Source organism: Giraffa tippelskirchi, chromosome 4 (genome assembly GCF_054371585.1).
Source record: "Giraffa tippelskirchi isolate mGirTip1 chromosome 4, T2T-mGirTip1v1.2.pri, whole genome shotgun sequence".
In the NCBI taxonomy this organism is placed as follows: Eukaryota; Metazoa; Chordata; class Mammalia; order Artiodactyla; family Giraffidae; genus Giraffa; species Giraffa tippelskirchi.
The window spans coordinates 41,375,118-41,398,263 of NC_137278.1; the positions used below are offsets into that span (position 1 = coordinate 41,375,118).

Genomic DNA, 23,146 nt, shown 5'->3' on the forward strand with positions numbered 1-23,146 from the left:
TTAATGCCATTTGCAAACTTCGGGAGATACTGAAGGACAGGTAAGTCTGACATGCTGCAGTTCACGGGGTTGCAAAGAGTCGGACACAACTGAGCAACCGAACAACAATGACAATGCCATTTGATGCTGCATGATGGATTATAATCACATAAAAAATGTACCATAAGATATGAGCATGTAGCTTGAGTTTTTGGTTGTTTTAAGGCAATTGTACCAGAGCATATACTTTTGTATCTGAGTATGTACCTTGGTACTTGGCGTTTATCTTTCAAAGCTGTGATCAGAAGCCTCCATGCCTATCTCCATCTCCCAACCAATCCTTGAAACATTTTCAGAAACCTTTTTGGAACTCTTCAGAAGGAAAAAAAAGTTGATGATATTAAATATTTCTGTTGTAAAGGCAGGTAGATTTTGGAAATGGCTTTAAGTTCATCAGAGCTAAGTTTGGTGAATAAGTCAAGAATAAGCTTTAGTGGATGGATCTAATAAGTTAAGAAATGGTACTTAGCCAAAAAGTAAGGATTGCTCTTTTTTTTTTTTTAATGGCTCATTTATTATAAGACTAGCCATGAAGGTAGTTTCAGAAGAAGGATTCCAGGCAGCTTTGGCTTGGGACAGCATCTTTGAAACAATAGCAGAGTCTTCCAGGACAAAACTTTAAAGGCAGGGGTTTGAGGGTGAGTGGGCAGTATTGACTAAGACCTGTAAGGTTGTGTTTTGGAAGTAAAAATTAGTCTTATTTACACCTACTATGGGCTTCCCAGGTAGCGCTAGTGGTAGAGAACCCACCTACCAATGCAGAAGACACAGGAGAGGCAAGTTCAATCCCTGGGTCGGGAAGATCCCCTGGAGGAGGACATGGTAACCCTCTCCAGTATTCTTGCCTGGAGAATCCCTTGGACAGAGGAGCCTGGTGGCTTACAGTCCATAGGGTCACAAAGAGTCAAATATAGCTGAAGATACTTAGCACACACACACACATACCTACTGTATTAAGTACCAGCTGAATTGGCCTTGCATTTGGCACTTGTGTAGCTTCTGATGGAGCTGGCTTGGGAGCAGGAGGTTTCCCGCATCCAAGGAGTAGAGGCCAAAGTCTGGCTTTGGCCCTGGGGTTGACTTGTATTCCAGGTCCGTTTACCCTTTGTGATACACAGAATTCAAATCTGAAGGTGTGAGTGTGTGTCTGTGTGTGCGTGCGTGTTTCTCTAGGGGAGGGTCCTCAGCTTGGTGTTCTTCACTGGGACTCTAAAGCTGGGCATGTGAGAAGGACGCCGCCCTCCTTCCGGGTTCCGTGGAGTGGCTGGAGAGTGGCTCTCAGCTGAGGTTCCCCAGGGCAGAGGACAACTGCATGTTCCCGGGAAGAGATGGAAGAAAAGTTCAAGGGTTTTGTATCTTTAGGCTCATGGTGACTCATGGGTTCATCCAGGAAGGCTGAGCCACCAGAAGCCTTTGGATTATTTCCTACAGGTGAGAGTGAGTGGTGCCACGTGCAGTTTATCTTGGAGGACGTGGCTGTGGAAAAAGGCTTTGGAATTCGCTCTGCTGTCGATTGCCAGGCTGATGATGGTGTCATTGCGTTGCCTGGGCCTCATTTCTGTCCTGTGTAAAGAGGGAATACCTCAGGGTAGTTGTGAGGGAGGGTTAAAGGGTTCCCGTCCATGAGGAGCAACCACAGATGAAGCCCCCCACCTCTCCCAAGGCCCTGAGAACGACACCAGAATGAACCCCATTGCCACAGGAATGTGGGCACAGGCCCACAGTTGTAGAGCAGAATACGCCACCTGTTGTAGGAAAATTTCCCCAGTCCCTCTGTGAGGTGAGGCTCACACTCCCAAGAGAAGAATTGCCACTTCCTCTCTGCTTTGAATAAGGCCAGCTGTTAGGGCTCCATTGCCCCGCAGCTCTCACCCATTAAGCTGCCTAAGACCAACCGGCCACAGAAGCTTTTCTGTAAGGAACACAGTCTGGCATCAGCAGGACGCACATTGGCCCTTAATGCTGGGGGTGGGGCAGGGTGTACAGTCGGTGGAACACTGCCTCTGAACTGCAAGCCAGATAACAGGTCCTCGCTTGTCTGGATTTAAAGTAGGCCCAGCTTCTGTTTTTTATCTATTTGCCAAATCCCTGTTTTGTTTTGTTTTTTAACTTTATAGTTTAGTGTCATCTTTAATTACACCAGTAATTCAGGGAAGCTTGGCCCAGACCCCAAACTTGGGGGCCCTGGAGAGACAACTGAGTAGACTTGGGGGGAGGTCACAGGTGGACTCAAGCAGAGAGCAACCAGCTGCCCCGTCCTCTCACATTTACTTCTGACTTTTTCCTCAGCCACTCTGTCAGGTCTCTGGAGCAAGGATTCTCAAACTTTGCTTGTCCATTAGAATTGCCTAAGTAACTGAAAACAAACTGAGAAATCCAGACCATACCATGCCCTCAAACAATTAATCACCCCCCCCAAAAAAAAGACAAACCCCACAGAACTCCCAACGTGCAGCCAGGTTCGAGAACCATGTCTTAACTTGACAGGAAGAAGACTCTTCTGTTACAGTTCCTTACTGAGTTGACTTGCTTTTGTGTGGTCACCAGCTCTTATCTGGGACCGAGGTATCACCCCTAGGGGTTGAACTGCCTGTTCTCATCAGTAGTGAGGTCTCAGTGGAATTTAGCTATTATAACAACTGTTTTCTTATAAAGTGATTTACATAATCTCAAAGAAGGCAGTATAATGGACACCATGTTCTCAAGACTCAGCAGTCTTTCACTACACGCTTTGGGGTGGGGGGCGGGCAATAGGGTGGGTTGGGGTATTTTAAAGCAAATCTCATGCATCATTTCATCCATAAATCTTTCAATATGTATCTCTAAGAAATAATGACTTAAAAATATAACCACAATACTATCGTCACACCTAAGAAAATTAACAGTAATTATGTAATTTCACGTAATAGCAAACCCACGCTCAGTTTTTTTTCCCATCTATTTTAAAAATGCCCGTATACATTTGGTTTGTTCCAATTAGGGCCCAAAGAAGCATAATTCATTTTTAATGTTTGACCATAAGCCTGGGGTAATTAAGCCATCACTGTGTGCAAACACAGGTAATGATGCGTGTGACCTCTGGAAGAAGGTGTAAATGGCATTTGGTCTCTTCGGTACTTTTCTTAGCCCTTCTGGTGGGACCTTGACCTGTCATGGAGGAAATGCTCATTGAGGCCCCAGCCGCAACCACTTGTGTGCTGCTCTGCTTCTGCCTGAAGGCATGTTCCCTTTGGTAAACTTAGAATAGAACCTTCAGGATGCTTGTGAAAAGAGGATTATGAGTCAGCTCCGTGAACAGCTTAGCATTTCCTGCTCCTGTGCTGGAGGCGGTGTCTGGGAAGGGCTCAGACTGCCCCTTGGGCTCTCTCTGGGCTCTGCTCAGGGGTCCTGTTTGCTGTTGACTCTGGGGGGGGTTCACCTGGGACGTAGGCTCTGATGCAAGGAGCAGCCTACAGCCATCCCCAGGGGTGCAGATGGCTCTGTGCCTGCACCTCCAGCCTGACCTTTGGGTTTGGGTTCAGATAATGACCAGGGACAGACAGGGTCGCTCTCTGCTCTCTCAGGCAGCACCAGACACCTCATAGTCACTGCTTGGGCACAGTGTCTGTGAGACAGGATGCTGTTAGAATGGATGGCCCCTAGGATGAATGAATGGGGAAGTTTTGGGGAGGGGAGCAGGAGAAGGAAAAGAACACACAGCGGGCAAGCTAAATAATTGAATTCCGTCTCACTCCTTGTAGAAATGTTGATGGAGTACCTACTCTATATGCATCATACCAAATCAAAATCTCCTTTTATATACTTCCATAATTGTGTGTGTATGTTTTTGCTTTGAGGGGCTTTGTCTTGATTTCAGATGGATTTGCAGTTGTAAGATCTTCTTCCTTCTATCTCTGTACCATGGCCAGGTAGTTGCAGAGCAGTAAGTAGGCATCTTAATGTATAAAGGCAACTCTGATATATAAAGTTGTTCATCACAAGATTATTTTCAAGGGCAAAAGGTTCAGAAGAGCCTAAATGTACGTTAACAAGGGACCAGTTAAGTAAACCATGGTGCATCCTTATAGTAGATATTGTTCAGGTGTAAAAAGGGAATGAATCAGTTGTCCCTGTTCCCATGTAGAGAGATCTCCAATGGATAAAAAGCAAAATCCAGAACATGTGAATGACATGCTACCTTTTTTATGAGAAAGGGTGAGAGAAGATAAATTTGCATAAACCCTGAAAGGATACACAACTTGTAAAAGGTGGTTACTACAGGTTTGTTGGGTGGAAGAAGGAACAGGACAGATGGGATGTCATGGTAGTATACCTTTTTATAGTTTGATTTATGAATCATGAACGTGTTACCTAAGCACAACAGTTAACTAAATCAAAAAGGATAGGTACATCTATACTTTACATTGTGCAGATAAATTGATGACTTACTATGCCCTGGCTAATCTGTTTTACAGATTACCCTTACTTAAACAGGCCAGGTCTGTTGTGAAATAGACCAGTGAAGCTCTGGCCAGCCCAGGGAATGTGTGCCATGTTCTTCTCATGATGCCTTACTCAGCAGTAGATTATAAATATTTGGTGCTATTCGGCAGCCCATAGGCATTCCCCCTTCCTCATCCTGAAATATAAACTGAGCTGACAAGATCCAAAGTTGAAATGTAAGGGACAGGGCAAGTGGGCTGCTGTGTCCTCCTGCACAGCTGTCTTCTAAGGAGGAGGCGCGGTGGGTAGAGCTGGGGAGGGTGGGCCTGGTTCCCTTCCCAGCTAGTCTCTCTTGGTGTAATCTTTTGCTTAAACGTTGGCATCCTGTGCACCATGTTGTCTATGTTTGTATTTATTTTCAGCTTCTATTCAGTGGCAGCAGAATCCCTCTGAGCTGAACTGGTCCCACCCTGGTAATGTGGAATGTTCTAATGTTAAGACTTGCTCTTCATATCCTGCATATTCTCCGTACCAGAGACAATTCCTCAGGGCCTGAAGGAAACAAACAAATGAAGTCCATGGAACAGTTTTCTCCCTGTTGAGTGGAGAAGGACGAGCAGGGAGGATATTTGGGGCGACTTCAAACAAAGAACACATAGGAACAAACCTTGTTCAAAAGCACTCTGAAAAGTGAAATTCAAGGACACGCAGGACCTTTTCTTGGCTCTGCCACAAACATACCTTTTATATTTTATTCCAGTTTGTGCATTTGGGGCTTACTTTTTGGTTTTTCGTTTATAAAATAGGTGGAACCCGCATTCATTGTCCATTCCCCCTCACTGTTCCCTCTTAGCCATCTGATACTTTTTTTAATAAAACTTGAAGGCTGTCCTTTTAAATGGCAACCACGTGAAGAGAGTGAGTAAGTCCTCCTCTGTCCCTTTTCTTCCTCTGGTGAGTGCTATACTGAGTACTGTGCTAGGGGTGGGTGCTGGTCAGGTTGAGGTTCAATCAGGGGCATGTTATCTCTCCCACAGGTCTCTTCCTCTTCTGAGTTGAGCTTTACACACAATGAAAATCACTCGTGGTCATAAGTACCCTTGACAGCTCTGTAGGAGGCCAGCATGCAATCTTTTACTCCTCCCTCCAGTCTTTGGAAGGACCACTGCTTTGTTTTGTGTGTTTTTGTTTGTTTGTTTTTTTCAGGACCACTGTTTTTATGATGGAGCAGGAAATGAGGTGGTCGGCTAGCATTTAGAGTCCATGTTGAGAGATGAATATGGACTGCATCTTTATTTTTAATTTTTATTTATTTTTTTGGCCACACCACGTGGCACGTGGGATCTTAGTTTCCTGACAAGGGATGGACCAGTACCCCCTGCAATGGAAGCGCACAGTCCTAACTGCTGGACTACCAGGGAGGTCCCTGTGCTGTGTCTTTAAATACCAGAGTCACATCAAGGGGAGCAGTGGACCAGGAGACACACGTGGACAAAGGGTCCCCAGATCTCTGCCAACACTGAGGGCTGAGTTTCCTCCAGAGGAAGAGCCTCTTCTGTCTTTAAATATACCCAGCCTCTTGCTTCTGTTCTCTGGCTGAGCAGGTGCTGTTGAATTTGGAAGGTTAACCGTGAATATGTGAGACTTCCCTGGAAGGCACCTTCACCTTAACTAGCTTCACCCAGAGCAAGGTTCTTTGTTTGGTGAAGTACTTTGAATTCTTTCCTCCCCTCTTCCAGTGGGTTTTATCATGACCACTCTTGGGGTTCCTGGGAAAGGGAGACTCCTGAAGCAAGTTGTATGCTCACTACCTGTGCCTTCCCTACATAGACCTCGAGAAGTGGGTGCCTGTGTCAGTGATCTGTAATCTTTATCTGATAGTTGCAGTACATTGACCAGCAAGCCCTAACTCGGGTTCACTGGCCCATTTTTTTTAAATAATCAGAAGCACTTTATAGAATAATGAGTGACTTTGGCTAACCTGATGGTGATTTACTTAACCTGCCACCTGAGAATTCTAGTGCAGGGACATATTCTGGACACTGTCATCTGCTTTTCTTGTTTTGAAATCATCTGATTGCTTTTCAAAAACCAATAGTTAACAATGTGGCAGAATGTAGGGATGATTTGGGGTTCAGCCAGGTAGGTAATTCTCAGTAAGGAGTGATGGGCTGAGTGTCACAGGTCTCAGGCCCATTGCTTTCCTGCTGGTACAGCTATATCTGAATAAGAAACGTGGTCACTGGTCTTAGTTGCCTCCTCTGTCAAATGTGGTTGGTGTAGAAGTAGATATTCTGAGACTCATTTTAGAATTCTAGACTGCTCTTCTGGTTTTTAGTTAATATCTAAGGCTTGTGTGCATGCTAAGTCGCTCAGTCATGACCACCTCTGTGATCCTATGGACTGTAGCCCGTGAGGCTCCTCTGTCTGTGAGGATTCTCCAGGCAAAAATACTGGAGTGGGCTGCTATGCCCTCCTCCAGGGAATCTTCCCGACCTAGGGTTTGAACCCTCATCTCTTATGTCTCCAGCATTGGCAGGCAGATCCTTTACCACTAGCACCTCTAAGGCTTATACAGTGCTAAACCCGTAAATTACTTACTTGCCCTTCAGGGATGCTGAATTAAAACGGGGGAAAAAAAAATCTGGCTAAGCCCTGCACACATTATCTTTTGTGCTTTTTAAATCAGAAATGAATAAATAGAAAAATAGGGAAATATTATTTCCTGATTATTTTTTAACAGGATTCAGGTAGTGGCAAAGAATACATTAAATTAGTAAACATGCATTACATAACTTTAGATGCAAGTAATGCTCTTAAGTTCTACCACATAGATGTCATCTCAGGTGAATGTGTTCTTCTTTGTATTCCCTAAATGCTCTGCAGTAAACCTAATACTTCTGTAATGAAGAAAAAAATAACACATTTCAAGAGTTTGTCACCACCTTTCTGTCGTTTCTTCCCTTTCTATAATCTTCATCTCCACCCTCTATTAAGCCAATAAAGGATAATGTGTCTGTTGAATGAATGAAAGAAATTCAATCTGCCAAGGGTTTACCATTTGCCATATGCTGAGCTACAAAAGTAAAAAAAAAGAAGGGAAAAAAACCTTAAGCATCTCAAGTCCAATGGCAAAGGTAACATGCACATCCTAGACTCTGTCACTGTGGTACTGATAGCCATGAAGATGGAGAAGAAGGTATGTAGGCCGTTCCCCCTCTCCAGTCTGTCTGTGATTAAAATTCTGTGAGATTGTAAGGCTCAGTACCTGCCTATAACACAAGCATGGCTAATGTTGACATTAGCTGCTATTGTTGACTAATGTTGGTAAGGAAAAGTCAGTTCTAGCCTTGGCATGAGATTCACATCCTTTAAACAAGTGGGTTAGTTTAAGCTGGCCTCTGAGATCCAGGGTCAGGAACATAGCTGTGCCCCTGGCTCCTCAGTCTTGATCCTCCGGCACTGCCCAGCTCTCCACTCCTCTGTCTTCGCTGTCTGCTTGCATCACTAGGCAGTTTTCCTGTTATCAGTCCATTCTCTGTACAGCTTTGGAGCTTGAGAGGCTAAACTAGTTTAAGCCCTGAGTTTTCTACACAAGGAAGGGTGTCTGCCTCCTGAGGTCATACAGCTAATGGTAAAGTCACGCCCAAGCTGTGAAGTGAAGTGAAAGTCTCTCAGTCGTGACCGACTCTTTGCGATCGCATGGACTATACAGTCCATGGAATTCTCCAGGCCAGAATACTGGAGAGGGTGCCCTTTTCCTTCTCCAGGGGATCTTCCCAACCCAGGGATCGAACCCAGGTCTCCCACATTGCAGGCAGATTCTTTACCAGCTGAGCACAAGGGAAGCTACTTGTGGCCCAAGCTACTGCTTCCCAGTAGAATAAATTTGCAGGGTTTCTAACCCAAGTCATGTGTGCTATGTACATAGGCGGATGATTAAAAAGTTACTGTTAGGAGTTCTCAGAAAAGATTTCTGTTTCCACAGCCGAATATCTGTAGAGCCATCTGACAAACAGGTGGCTACCCTTGTCTTGGATAACTTTTTGGTGACCAGCAGCAATCAAGGTAAGTGGTAGATTCCCCTTCTGAAGACTATCCCTGGAACTATACAATGTTTGAGCGGCTTCGCATCTAACTCTGGCTGCAAGTTAGGAAAACAACAGGATGGGCTGAGGTGAGCTGATAGAGATTTGGGTCCAGTATGTTCAGTCTGTGCTGTGATCCTCATGATACAAGTGTACCTTGAGGAATAAGCCTCAAGTGTTAAGCAGATTTCAAGCATGAAGTGAAGAAGTGAAAAAGTGATAGTTGCTCAGTCGTATCTGACCTTTTGTGACCTCATGGACTTGTAGCCCGCCAGGCTTCTTGGTCCATGGGATTTTTCAGGCCAGAATACTGGAGTGGGTAGCCATTCTCTTCTCCAGGGGATCTTCCTGACCCAGGGATTGAACCCAGGTCTTCTGCATTGTAGGTGGATTCTTTACATCTGAGCCACCAGGGAACCCTCAGCAGAGATTTCAAGCATAGACCTACCTCACTGTTCAGCCTGAAGGATGTCAAGTTCACTAGATGGTTACCCCTTAGGTACTCCTGTGTGTCTTGAGAGAGAGAGAGAGTGTGTGTGTGTCTTTCCACATCTTGAGGCGACTTCATCCCTTGAACTTTCAAGTTCCACCCCTAGAAGGTTGGCTTCTGTCTCCAGCCCAGATCTCTGAGGCCAAGTCCTGTTGCCCTGTTAACTTAGGTCAGTCTGGAAGGTAACATGGTCTGATGGACGCCTGGCCTGTGGCCCTACCATGGACCCAGACCCGGAATGCTTTTATCTATTCCTTGCTCATCATCAAGTCCATGGCTCCTTCAGTAATTTTCCAGGGTGACGTTCCCATATTTCTGATGTATTTCAGAGTCCTTCTTCTTCTTTTATCAGTCTTGTTTGTAGAACATCCTGTTCTGAAAAAACTCAGACTGTCTAACCCAAGTCGACCTAGTAGTTCATCCCTCTTTTCTCCACGCAGGCCGGGAACAAAAATTGTGACTGTGTAGATATAGTCATATAGCACCCCACCTCAAATGGGCACTGAGTAAATGTGAGTTGCCATTGCCTTTCCCTAAAGATACCTGGCTGAATCCATAAGCCCAGCTCTGAAAGGTTTTCACATCATGTGGTCTCTTTAAAAAAAAAAATCTACTTAGGTTAATAGCTCATATGTGTTTAATCATTGCAGGTCTCCTGGCTCTTACCAAAGACATCCCTAAATTAACCATGAGCTTTGGAGAGAGTCTTATTTTACCCCTGTGCTAGACAGTTACACTTTAAGGAACACAGCTGAACACTGGCTTGGCTTCAAGGGATATATGTCACTCTGTGTGCCATCTCTGAACTGCTGCTCTCAAGATGTAACAACAGAAACTATCTGCCTCCCTTCTCTTCCTTGACCAGCACAGCCGTCATCCTTCACTTTAGTATGTAACACAGGCCGTTTTCTATAGGACTGACCTCACAGGGATGTTGATGTTTGCCAGGAAGGCAAGTGACCTCCAGAAAGACTCTTAAGTGCACCCCAGATACAGTCTCTGTCCCAGCAGCTGGCTACGACTGTTTTTTGGGTTTTTTTTTTTTTTTTTTTAATAGAACTAACTGAAAGCAGTGTGAATGGTTTCTTTTGTTCAAATTTCCTCTCCCAGAGACCAGTCCCAAGAGTCCCTTCACCTGTGTTATCCATTAATGCTGTGGGTTTATTTTCCCCAAATAAACAAGCATTCCTGCCAAAGAAAATAGGCAGCACGATGGATGCAGTGATACATCTTGGGACCAGCCTTTGAGGCGTGTTCTTCATTTTTCTGGGTTGATGTTCAGTCTCCTTACTGGACTCCTGCAGGCAGTGGCCGTGTTGGAGCAGCCCCCCATTTCTGAAGGCCCCTCAGGCAGTATGAATCCCGCCCATGGCTGTCCAGCACTCTTGAAAGCACCCTTCATTTCTGTTGGCACAGCTTCCTGAAGGCCTCTTCCAGATCATCTTTCACCTCTTGCCTGAGGCTCTGGGGACACATGTGGTTTCAACATAATGCACAGATGTGACTTGGGGGAGGAGAATTACAGCTGTGGACTCACATCAGCTGGGGTCACTGGACTCTGAAATAGGGGAGGTCAGAAAGGAGGGGAGGCAGGAAACACCAGCAGACAACCTCAGGCTCTGTAGATTTCCCCACCCGCCATGAGACAGAGTGCTATGGTGAGTGTTCTGCATTATAAGGAAAGCATGAGCTACATAGCTCATGTGGACCAGATCACCATAAATAATACTCGTGCATCTGGTTCTAAATTGAGATATTAAGCAGAATAAGGGAGCAATGACCAAAACTTCTATAGGGAAAAGACCTGGTTCTTTATCCACCCAAATGGTGGTCACCAGGGGGTCAAAAAACTTTTTCTGTAAAGGTCTGGATAGTAAATATTTTCAGTTTTGGAGACCATATGGTTTCTGTCACAACCGCTCAGCTCTGCATTTATACCTCTGAAGCGGCCACCGACGATAGGTGATCAGACCAGTGTGGTGACTGGCCACGATGTGCCTGCGTCTGACAGTCTAGATTCATAAAACTTGCAGACATCCTCATCATTGTTTGCATAAATGAACGAGTGCTCTGTAAGTGGCCGGGCCATATGCTAAGTAATTATTGTGTATGATCGCATTTATCCCATTCAGAATGTTTCTCTGAGGTTGTTAATAGTATTACGCCCATTTTACAGACAAAGAAAAGGCTTAGAGAAGTTACACAAGGGCCATATGGGATTTTGAACCAAGATAATTTAACTCCAGGCTCAAGCTCCCTGATAGCTCAATTGGTAAAGAATCTGCCTGCAATGCAGGAGACCCGGGTTCAATTTCTGGGCTTGGAAGATCCCCTGGAGAAGGGATAGGCTACCCACTCCAGTTTTCTTGGGCTTCCCTTGTGGCTCAACTGGTAAAGAATCTGCCTGCAACGCAGAAGACCTGGGTTTGATCCCTGGGTGGGGAAGATCCCCTGGAGAAGGGAAAGGCTACCTATTCCAGTATTCTGGCCTAGAGAATTTCATGGACTGTATAGCCCATGGGGTCACAAAGAGTCGGACACAACTGAGTGACTTTCACTTTCACTTTTAAGCTCTTTACCACTACACACACAGTCTTGGGTACCTACGTCATTGACATTCACATTTACTTTTATGCTTTTAAATCTTAACATTAACCAGTATTTGGACTTTAGCCACACACCCCCATACATACATACAGATAATTGCTAAAACTCTTATATAATTTAATATATTGCAAGAAGTAAAATGTTCTTCCCAGCAAGTTCTGCTTCTTAATACCCCAAAATCAGTACTAGAAGTCGAAGACTTCCAGGCTGGCTTTCACATTCCAAGTAAGGTGAAGTGGAGCTGGGCCCATGCTGCTCCTTCAGATGGCCTTGCCCAGGGACTGCCCCCTCTTAACAGAAACACCAACACCCAGTGTGACCCATCAGCCTGCCCTGCACAGGTGCATGGTCCTCAACTGGCATGGATGGTGGCAAGGGCACCATTGTGTGGTCGGGAAACCTCCAGCAATCGCCAGCATGTGTGTGTGTTAGTCACTCAGTCGTGTTCCACTCTTTGCAACCCCATGGACTGTAGCTCACCGGGCTCCTCTGTCCATGGGACTCTCCAGGCAAGAATACTAGAGTGGGTTGCCATTCCCTTCTCCAGGGGATCTTCCCAACTCAGGGACTGTACTGGCATCTCCCACATTGCAGGCAGATTCTTTACCATCTGAGCCACCAGGAAGTCAGACAAATAGAAATCTCCGTTACAAAGCACAGAAACCAAGTCTGGACATCTATTTTGTTGTTACAAGTGAGGTGAGTTCTGAAGAAAACTTAAAGAATAAAAGATTGGGAGGGGGGAAGCATTCTGTAACCCATGATCTACATCAGCAGTTCCCAAAGTGCTTTCTTTAACTCTTAGGGATAGGAATGGGTGAGGGGTTCCTGCAGTCAAATCAGCTTGTGAGATGCAAGGCTAAACAAGCAAACAATATTCTCGAGGATGTAGTATGTTTTTTTCCCCAAAATGTGTGCTTGGGAGGTTTGTTTAGCTTTTATTTTGGTTTTGGAGCCTATTATGAAATTGTCTGCAAGGAAGACCCTATGAAGGGTCCTAACCCAGAGGCTTTCCCAGTGTTCGTTGTTGTTTAGTCGCTAAGTTGTGTCCGACTCTTTGCAGCCCCGCAGACTATAGTCCGCCACGCTGCTCTGTCCATGGAATTTCCCAGGAAGAATACTGGAGTGAGTTGCCATTTCCTTCTCTGGGGGATCTTCCTGACCCAGGGATTGAACCCGCATCTCTTGCCTTGACAGGCAGATTCTTTACCACTGAGCCACCAGGGAAACCCTTCCTAATGTTTACATTTAGGTCTAAGTTGTTGGGTTTTGTTTTTAATAGGTGAGAGTAGTAGCAGCAAAACTATGGTGGTTATTAAATCCATAAACATCTCTTGGTAACAAGGGTTATATATTTTCTTGTGTTTCTGTGTTTAACTTTATTTTGAAACTTGCAACTGTTCTCTAAGTATGAAATGGATAGTATGAAGAACTCCTTTATATCCAAATCTCCATTTGTTAACATTTTACCATATTTGCCATATTCTCATTCTTTGTCTCTGTGTTTACATTATTATTATTACTCTTGTATTTTTAATTAGTGAAATATGAATTCTACAGTTCTTTAATGAACTATGGATTTATTTCTTCACTACTCATGGAAACTCAGATTAGGCTGGAAGTTAATTCCACCCCCTCCCATTTTTACCTGTTGCGCTAGGGTCATTTTTACTTTGCAAGTATGTGAAAGGTTATTTTTAAATTTCAAGGGGACCTTTTGATAAGCCTGTGGCTTACAGTCTGATTGAGGAAAGAATCTCAAAACTGGAAAGGCTTCAGTTCCAGGCCACAGAGTTCTGAACATTTTGGATTTGTGAGGGTCACATGATGTGGTATGGGGGCCATCAAAACCGTTTGCAGCCGGTTTGCAGCCCTCTCGGGCCTGGTCCCTTGAGGACTGGGTTGGCTGTTGACTGAGGTGGGAGCCTCAGCCTGGTACTTCCTCCTTTCCCATCACAGGACCTCCGTCTTCCCAGTGTCCTGTGATGACTTGTCGCACTTTGAGAACGTACCTAGCAACACAGATGACTTTTTAAACAACATCTAGTTTCAAGAGTGATTTCCTGTAACATACATTAGAGCGTCCATATATGGATTTTTTCTGGCCATAAAATCAAAGCTCTCTTCCTTCTTCCGGTGGTTTAAGTAATCCTTTTTTTTTTTTTTTTTTTACTTAAAATGAAGATTTTAATACCCATACAACATTCTTAAACTTTCAGACACAGGTGATTTAAAACTTTATAAAAAATATATATATAGCTTCAAACTATACAGTTTTAACAGAATGTCCATTTTAAAATTTAAGATGTACAAAATTTCAAAGAAATTTTCAATTTTATCCCAATTTATCACTTGAAGTCTCAGATTACATTTACCTATTATGTGCAAACACATAAATAAATAATATGGCAGAAATGTCCTCAGAGTTCCCAGGGTCTGGGTTACAAAGAAAACTTAGAAGAGAATTTCATCTCCTCTGTGTATAGGAAGTAAGTCTCAGACCATTTCATACTGGTCTTTTCTATTTTCTTGTCAAATATTGCTGCTGCTGCTAAGTCGCTTCAGTCGTGTCCGACTCTGTGCGACCCCATAGACGGCAGCCCACCAGGCTCCGCCGTCGCTGGGATTCTCCAGGCAAGAACAATGGAGTGGGTTGCCATTTCCTTCTCCAGTGCATGAAAGGGAAAAGTGAAAGTGAAGCCGCTCAGTTGTGTCTGACTCTTAGCGACCCCATGCACTGCAGCCTACCAGGCTCCTCCGTCCATGGGATTTTCCAGGCAAGAGTACTGGAGTGGGATGCCATTGCCTTCTCCCTAAGTAATCCAATTTGAGCATAAAGTGAGTCGTGCAAACGTTGTGCCACCTGATTGGTGCGAGAGGACTCAAATCAGACTTATATAACCTCTACTGGAGACTTTCCAAAACCATATAAGGAAGCTGGCAGGTCACCTCTCCCTCGGAATGTCAACATTGAGCTCACAACGAAGCTGGAGCTTACATCCTCAAAGAAAGCGTGAGCAACAGCCACCAGACAGGCTTGGGAGGTGACGGCACCAGGCATTGGTTCAGGGAATGGGGACAGCCCTCACAGTGGCCTCAGGACATGTGTATCATGCCTTCCAGCTGGGAGCCCCCACACCCACTGGGCCACATATGATGCCCCCATTGACATGTATGGTGAGTTCATTCTAACTAGAAAAGTGTCAGTACATTTAGACCACAGGAACTGAATTTCTTTTTTAATTTTTGAAAACATTTTGTTATGCAAAGTGTCAAAGATACTCAAAAAAAGAGAGACTAATGGAGCCAATTCCCATATACTCACTAAACAGATGCAACAGTAATCACGATTTTGTCACATTTCTTTAAACTTCCCTTTTTGGGGGCCAAAAATACTTCATAACAAATCTCACATATTAGATCATTTCATCCCAAGCATACTTTTTCTTTAAAGTAGACATTTTGTAAACACAATGCCACTACCCACCTGACAGCATTGTCCCAGGGACAAAATTTTGACATGTATCTTTTTTTTTTTTTCCATAAAGCTCCTGCAACTTGGTAACCTTATAACATAAGAACCAAAACGCCTGTGCTAATTTCACTGACAGCTTAAAAGAGGAGGGGAGGGGTCTTTGTTTTCAGTGCTGAACAAAATTATTTGGGGATGGGGCAGGTAAACAACCTGTACTTGTGGTTCTCTAGACTGTAGTCTTGGGTATTGAGCTGTGCCATTTACTCCCCTGGTCATTTCACAGTATCATCCATGATTGATCATCGTAACTTACAGGAATTTTTTTTTAAACCATATTTTAATTGGAAAAAGCATCTGTCAGTTGTCAGGCTTCCAGCTTCCACTTTTGAGAAGCAGGATGTTGAATGTGAGTAATGACACAACAGGCCTATAAAATGCGGACTAACCCTCGGATGACTCATCCAGTGCGATGCAGTATATTTGTCAAGGAGACTGAATCATATATGGGGGAAACCACTTCTCAAGCAGCCAGCTGGTTCTCAGGTCCGCAAGAGCTGATCCATTTTTATCGGAAGCGCTGTAGTAGCAATAATGCTAATATCCAGCACTTGGGCTCTACGATGTAGAGGAAATGGCATCACCCGCCAGGTATGTGCTCACTGTTTACATGAACTTTATTTTCTTGTGGTTTCTCCTCTGCCTAACCTTTCTGGTGTCTGCTTTTCACATTTCTTAAGGGAGGGGGGAATTATTCTGATTTTAAGTAACTAAATGTGTGTGTGTGTGTGTGTGTGTGTGTGCGCGTGTGTGTGCGTGTGTGTGTGCGTGCCCACGTGCAAGGACAGACAGGTAACCACTGGTCTTTTAATCAACACAGATGTCTTATCCACTCATCTCCCTTTCTGGAAACAAATTTCTTCTTACATGTTCAGATAGAAATGGTGTTAACCCAAACCTTTTAGTAAGCCTTAAATGATACTGCCTAGGAAACAGCAGAGGTGGTATATACCTTTTAAGGTGGGGAGTGGGGTAGCTTAAAACAAACAAATAAGAGAATAAAGAAAAGATGCACTAAGGAGGTAGTCTAACAATAAAACTATTGTATTGATTATGTTGGATTTTTGTTTTTAATATTGTGCTTTTTCTTCTCCTCCAAGATGGATGACTTAGTGCCAGAAAGCTTTATTCCTCTACTAAGTGAATTATTTTTTTGCAAATCATAATTTGCTCATACTGAATTCATGCATTAACTTCTAGGTGGGAGAAAGGGTGGAAGAGATTGGTACCAACATTTAATTATAGCTTTCACATGATCTGAAGGATTGTTCTGCATAATTGGGAGGCTGTGTCGCCTGTCTGACCCTCTCTTCACTCACTAAATTTAAACAATGCCTGGCTAGTTAAGGCACATATCTTGTTTATTTGAGTGTATTAAACATTCCTATCTGTGTTGACAGTCCATTCAGCGTCTCCTCATATTTTATAAAAATACTTTTTGTATCCTACTTGTTAGGGACAGATGCTATGGTTAGTTTATAGCAGTACTATTTATACTTTTCTGGTCTGTCTGTCCAGAATGACTGGGTCAGGACCCGAAACACAACTGCCCACAAATTTGCCTAAGATTTAGTATTTGTAGAGCAGCCCTGTCTGTGGTGGTAAATTTTGTTATCACTTGGAGAGTGTTAAACAGATCTGGGGTTACCAAGCTGGAAAAAAAAGGCAGTCTTTTTTTCTCTTCCCCTTTCTTGTAAAGCTCGTAATAATGACTTGTTTTCCTTGAGGTATGTGTACTTTAAACTGTCAGTAAATATATTAAATTTACTTATCTTAATACATTCAGAAATTGGGATGATATGGTGAACCAGCATGAAATGGGTCTGTTCCGTGTGTTTCTGTTTGTTTTGTAGATTAGTTGTTCTTTAGTCATTCTGTTGTGTCCAACTCTTTGGGACCCCATGGACTATAGCCTGCCAGGCTCCTCTGTCCATGAAATTCTCCAGGCAAGAATATTGGAGTGGGTTGACATTCCCTTCTCCAGGGGATCTTCCTAACCCAGGGATCGAACCTATGTCTCCTTCATTAGTAGGTGGATTCTTTACCGCTGAGCCACCAGGGAAGCCCTTTGTAGATTAAGGGGTACACTTTTTTTAGAATGGCCAATTTGTTTCTGGAGACACGACCATCTCCAAATTTCATTAAATTTGTCTTCTATAAATGAAAGCCACCTGTTAGGCTGTAACATGCTAATTATGGTGAGGACAATAATGAGGAAGAACAGTATTTGAAATATGTGGGGGTTTTGCTAAGAATTTTCCTGCCCACATCTGTACTGCTTATTTTTATGTGTATGTCTACACATGCATATATAGTGAATATTTAATAATAGCACTTGGTGATATTAAAAAATACTTCAGATTCAAAGTGAGAGTCTTTTTCATTCCTTCTCATTAACATTTTTTTTTAAGTTATGGAAGAAACGCTTTTTTAAAAATGTAGCTTGAGCTGAAGCCTGAGTTTTGCCATCTTACACTGAGCAGAGTTGTCTCTCCAAGCCTTGGTGGGATGCTACACCCAGCCCAGGGCTCATCTTGTCAAAAGTCTTCAGAAAAATAATGTGACTTAATGTGAATTAAGGGGAGATTACCTAATTTGTCCTGATTTTGCTAAAATCTTTGACTTTGATATCTTTTTTTTTTCCCCTCTTGAGGCCTACAGAAAGTATTTTAGGCAAGTATATGAAAACATTTACAGTTCTTGATTTATTGGTGTTTTTCTATGTCTGTGAAAAGGTCTTTTTCTCCTGTGACTGGTGCAGTTGAGACTAACTCAGGTCTTGTCCATTTTATTTCAGAGCAGCATAGACTTCTTTTGACGTTGGTTACTTTTTACCCTCATGGCATATTGATCTCTACCATCCGTGGTGATAGTCATCCCTACAGGTTCTGGTAGCTCTTGGGAGCCCCTTGGATGTTAAGCCCCATGAGCCACAGTTCAGAGTGACCGCCTGGTTTTCAGATGCCTACTTTCCCTTTTGAGGGAGGGGCGATACAGAGCACAGTTGGTACCTAGGATCTCCCATCATTCAACTTGGAAGCGATTAATAGATATTGAATGAGATGCTGCCCTTGTTCAGAGCTCTGTGCTGGGTAGTGTTAAATTTTAAAAGGCTGTGATCTGGGCCCAGCCCCATCCTTGCTTTCATTCCCTCTTCAGTGGAGATCCATCATTACAGGCTTTCCTTCTGGGCTTATTAGAGTCCATATTCCAGAGCCACTAATTGTTCTGTGTAGAAGCAACTTTTAGCTCTTCCCTTCTGATTCTTATGAATCTATCTTTTCTTGGATGGCTCTCATATCAGAGAAAGAACTGCCCTACTCAGAAATTCATTTGATAGTTTTGGTGGCTGGTTTCTGAGCCAAGTAGATCGGTAACCTTGGACAAAGAATTTTTTTCCCCCTTCTTACTTGAGGGGAGTGGCAGTCAAGGAGAGTGAATTCTCAAAAGTTTATAACATGATGAATGTTGAAGTGGTGCTGATTAGTAAACACCAAGGGCAGTCTTTCCTAATCTTTGAGTTTTAAAGACCCCTCCCCTTTTTAGCATCTATTAAAATTATATTCTAATGACTCAAAGCTATAATGAACTCAGTAACCATTTAAAAATACTATAGGTTATCAAATTAAAATACTTATTTGTATTTAGAAAGACTTGTTCAGTGAGCCTACAGTCTGCCCTTGCAGTGCTTGGTGAATGATTTATGGATGTGGGGTTATAACTGTAGCCCCGGGGAAAAGCTGGACCTGCCTGTTGTCCATTTCCTGTTGTCCTTTGCTCACTGTTCTGCTGTTACACTGTCCTCCCCACATCCGGGGTTTATGGCCACTCTGCCCTCACAGTGGGTGGGATTACTAGCACTTGTAGATAAATCTTGTATTGTTTATCTGAAAATATCGACTTTTCTGTGTGGCTCAGAAAAGCCAGAGACAAATACAGAACGGGCTTAGGGCATCAACCCTGCTCTTAAGGACATGTGAATGGGGTGGATGACCACTCTGTTATCAAACCAGCATGGACTCTTAATAATCCTGAGCATTCTTCCAGGTATAAGTTTGCTGACAGCCTGTTTGCCTAGTCATCTATGCCCAGCTTGTCTTAGGATGGAGAAGGGACAGTTACAGAAGCTATGCCCATTCATAATTGGATTCTAAATCACCATAATTTTTTTTTTAATTAAAAAATTTTTTTTTAGTTTTTGTATTGTTTGGCCACACCATGCAGCAGATGGGGGTCTTAGTTCCCCAACCAGGGATCGAACCCATGCCCCCTGCATTGGCAGCACAGAGTCTTAACTACTGAACTGCCAGGGAAGTCCCCAGCATTTCTTCATGGCTAATGATCACCAAAGAGCAAGCACATGCCTTGGCACCTGGATGGCACTTCAGCCCTCAGAGAAAGCTCCTGGCCCACGGGACAGGCTGCCTTCCTTATGCATGCTCTGAGCGAAGCCCAAGGAGTTCTCTGCATTATCTTCACAGAGCTCTTTGCAGAGAACCACAGCAAGATACTATCTCTTTCCAGATTTCAGCCCAAAAGATGACTTTTCATTTTCAGTGTTAATTCATAGAATTGTAAAGATACTCAGATTGGAGATGTCCAAGTTGGATTTGGCTGTTTTGTGGCTTTCTTTTAAACACTCATTCCTTGTGCCCATCCAGTGGAAGGGATGGGGTGCCTGCCATCACTCTGGCCCCACAGGGCCTGCTGTTTGACTAGGCCTCTTGAATTCCATCAAATGGAGTGCAGACAGCATGTGTCATAGAGGCTGCTTGGGAAGGGTGAGGAGCAAAATTAGTGTCTGTGGGTGGGCATGTGTTCTCATCACATCACCAAAGAACTGCAGTGTGCAAAATCTGGCAGGAGCTCATTCCAAAGAAAAATAAAACAGCCCCTCTTTCTGCTTTGAAAAATACTTAAAAAACATCACTAGCCCCCATGTTAAAGAAATGGAATCATTAAAAATGCGTCTGTGTGTGTGTATGTATGTTTTAAATAATTTGAAAAACTGAGGTTGGAATAGAAGAAATAAAAAGGTACTTGTCATAAAAAATAGTTTTTAGGGATTCTGTTGCTCATTTTGTAAACATGATAAGCATTCTATTAGAACAGAATTGGCCAAGGATTAGGGGAATTCATTAAGAGTTATCAACTAGGGGAAAGCCTGTTATGCTTAACTTCTGTTCTGCTTTGAGAGGATTTTGGAAAAAAAGCTATTTTTTGACTCAGGGAAGCCAGTTACAAAGGAAATGTTTGTATTTTTCATGTATGCAATTTGCCTTATATCCCAAGGAACAAAAGTGTATGCAACACTTATATTCCTATTTGAAACACGAGATCTCCCTTTGATAGTTACCATGAGAAGGTCTGACACTTTGTTAATCTCTCCTCATGGTACAGAAGAATATTTCTTAGAGTAAAGCATGCTTATAATATGTGTAGTTTGCACAACGGATATATACTACTTTCATAATTCGGGGAGAGTTTGTAGGGTTTTTTTAAATAGTGGTAATGTGAGGACAACAGAAATGTTCTTTAGCCAAAACCCCGAATTTATGAATTTCGGGTCATTTTTGAGTGTATCTACTTCAAGAGCCCCCTTTTTATTTCTCAAACTAATTGACTTTCTGTGTGTGGAGGGGGTAAAAAACATAAAATTTACCATCTTAACCATTTTTAAGTGTCCAGTGTATTCGTGTTAAATATATGTACATTATTGTACAGCACATCTCTGAAACCTTTTCATCTTGGAACACTGAAACTCTGTAACCATTAAACAACTCCCATATCCCCCCATCCCCAGCTCTTCACAGCCTCTATTCTGTTTTCTGTTTCTCTGAGTTTCACTACTTTAAATACTGGAATTTAAAACTGGAATCATGCAGTATTTGTCTTTTTGTAACTGACTTATTTCACTTAGCATAATATCCTCAGAGTTCATCCATGTTGTAACATATGATAGGATATCTTCCCTTTTTAAAGCTGAAAAATATTCTGTTGAATGTATTTTCTTTACCCATCATCCCCTGATAGACATTTAGGTAGTTTCCACCTCTTGGCTATTGTGAATAATGCTTCAGTGAACATGGATGTGAAATTAATTGCCCTTTGAAATAGGATTTGACTTTCAATAAATATGAGGGCTAATTCCTTGTGTACAAGCACAAGAAAAGGTGTCATCATGTCCGATCACCCTTTTCAGTTGGCTCAAGAGCTCCCATATCCTGCGTTTCTCACTGTGGGAAATGGCTTGATATGGAGCAGTTTTCATTCCTGGATGGGGTATTTATGCTTCCTTCAGGGATCATGACATCCCTAGGGATGAGCTTAGTCCTGGGCGGTGGCTGAAACACACTGGTGAATGAGCTGGACTCTGGGTAGTTCTTCTTGATGAGATGTTGGGACAGGAGCCTTTTCATCCTCTCTCCTGATACTAGATGACAGCCTGCAGCATGGCTTCATGGTGTTGTGATTGCATCTGTTGGGCCACTCAGACTGCCACCTTACCTGTAAAGCTCTCTGCTGGGAGAAGTTGGCCCTGGCTGCTGGGTTGTCTTGCCTTGGGCAGTAGTCTTTAGGTACCGCTGAATGAGTGACCAAAAGCTTGGTTGGGCTTCTTGGAGTAAGTGTGTTGGTGATAGCCAGGAAGAAAGCCCAAATTCAGCAGCTTATTAGCCTCCGAAGCTCTCATTATCTGTGAAGATCCTAAGTCTTAAAACCGAATGGCTGTCAGTCTTCCTCATTAGCCCTAGTGTTCCTTGGACGTTCTTTCTGAATTCAAACTAGAAAACTCTCCTACAAATGAAACAGTATTTTAAGGAGATGGTGTTAAACTGTGAGCCATCTTGGTAGTTAGTTGGCCTACACATTCTCCTTACCTCCCAGTTCTTTTTATGGCAGGAAAGAAACTTCGTGGAAGCACATGTACCAAGAGCATGGCTCTGTTTTGTAATATCTCAGAAGGAAATTGCCCTCATAGATCAAATCCTGTCCGTCTGTGTGTAAGTCAAGGACCAGCCAAGGGTGGCTGCTACATGATGACCCTGTGAGCCTTGCCTGGTTCCTGCCTTTCTAATTAATTGCTGTCATTGCCTCTGTAAAAGAAAAGAATGGTGACACTTGTTCGCATTCCTAAAGCATTGGTACTGACTATTACAGTTGTCACACTGCATGAAACCCATCCTTGGGAGTTCAGATCACTTAAGTGCTTTCCGTTTGGTTTGTCTGCTTGCTGCTGTTGCTTAGCTGCTCAGTCGTGTCCGAATCTTTGCGACCCCATGGACTGTAGCCCAACAGGCTCCTCTGTCCATGGAGATTCTCCAGGCAAGAATACTGGAGTGGGGGCTTCCTTGGTGGCTCAGATGGTAAAAAGTGCTGGAGTGGGTTGCCATGCCCTCCTCCAGGGGATCTTCCCAACCCAGGGATCGAACCCAGGTCTCCCGTATTGCAGGCGAATTCTTTACCATCTGAGCCATCAGGAAAGCTTGGTGTAAAGATTCCTCAACCTTATTAGCAGGTGACTGTCAGGCGGCTCTGTTTTGAGCTATTCAAGATATTCAAGCAGTGTCAAATTCCGAGGCCCCAAAATGAAGCCTACCTCTGGAGTTTAAGTTTCTCCTTGCTTGTCCTGTCTCCCCTACCCCACACCCAGGTAGGAAAACTCTTGGCAAAACCCAGCCAGAGCCGAGTAGAACTGGCTGCTTCCACCCAAGGAGGGAGAGAGGTGTCTGTTAAGGAGACTGTCAAAGAAAATAAAGAAAAGAAAAAAAAAAAAAAAGGAGACTGTCAGTGAGTGGTAAAAACCATTTGGGAATGGATCTGTGATTCAAGTATTTTAGGAATTCATTAGGCTTTCGTGCGCTGACTTGGGAATCCTGGTGCTCACCATTTTATGTTGTTCTGTGGGGAAAAATACGTTTTCTAGTTTTAGACAGCTAATTTACAAGGTACTTTTTGGACCAGAACTCA

At 43.4% G+C, this 23,146-nt stretch overlaps 1 protein-coding gene across 2 annotated transcripts in view; it reads left to right on the plus strand.

Annotated features, from left to right (window-relative positions):
- The window catches only part of SPRED2 (sprouty related EVH1 domain containing 2), a 132,868-nt gene that overhangs the window by 55,243 nt on the left and 54,479 nt on the right, over positions 1–23,146 (plus strand). The window lies entirely within an intron of this gene.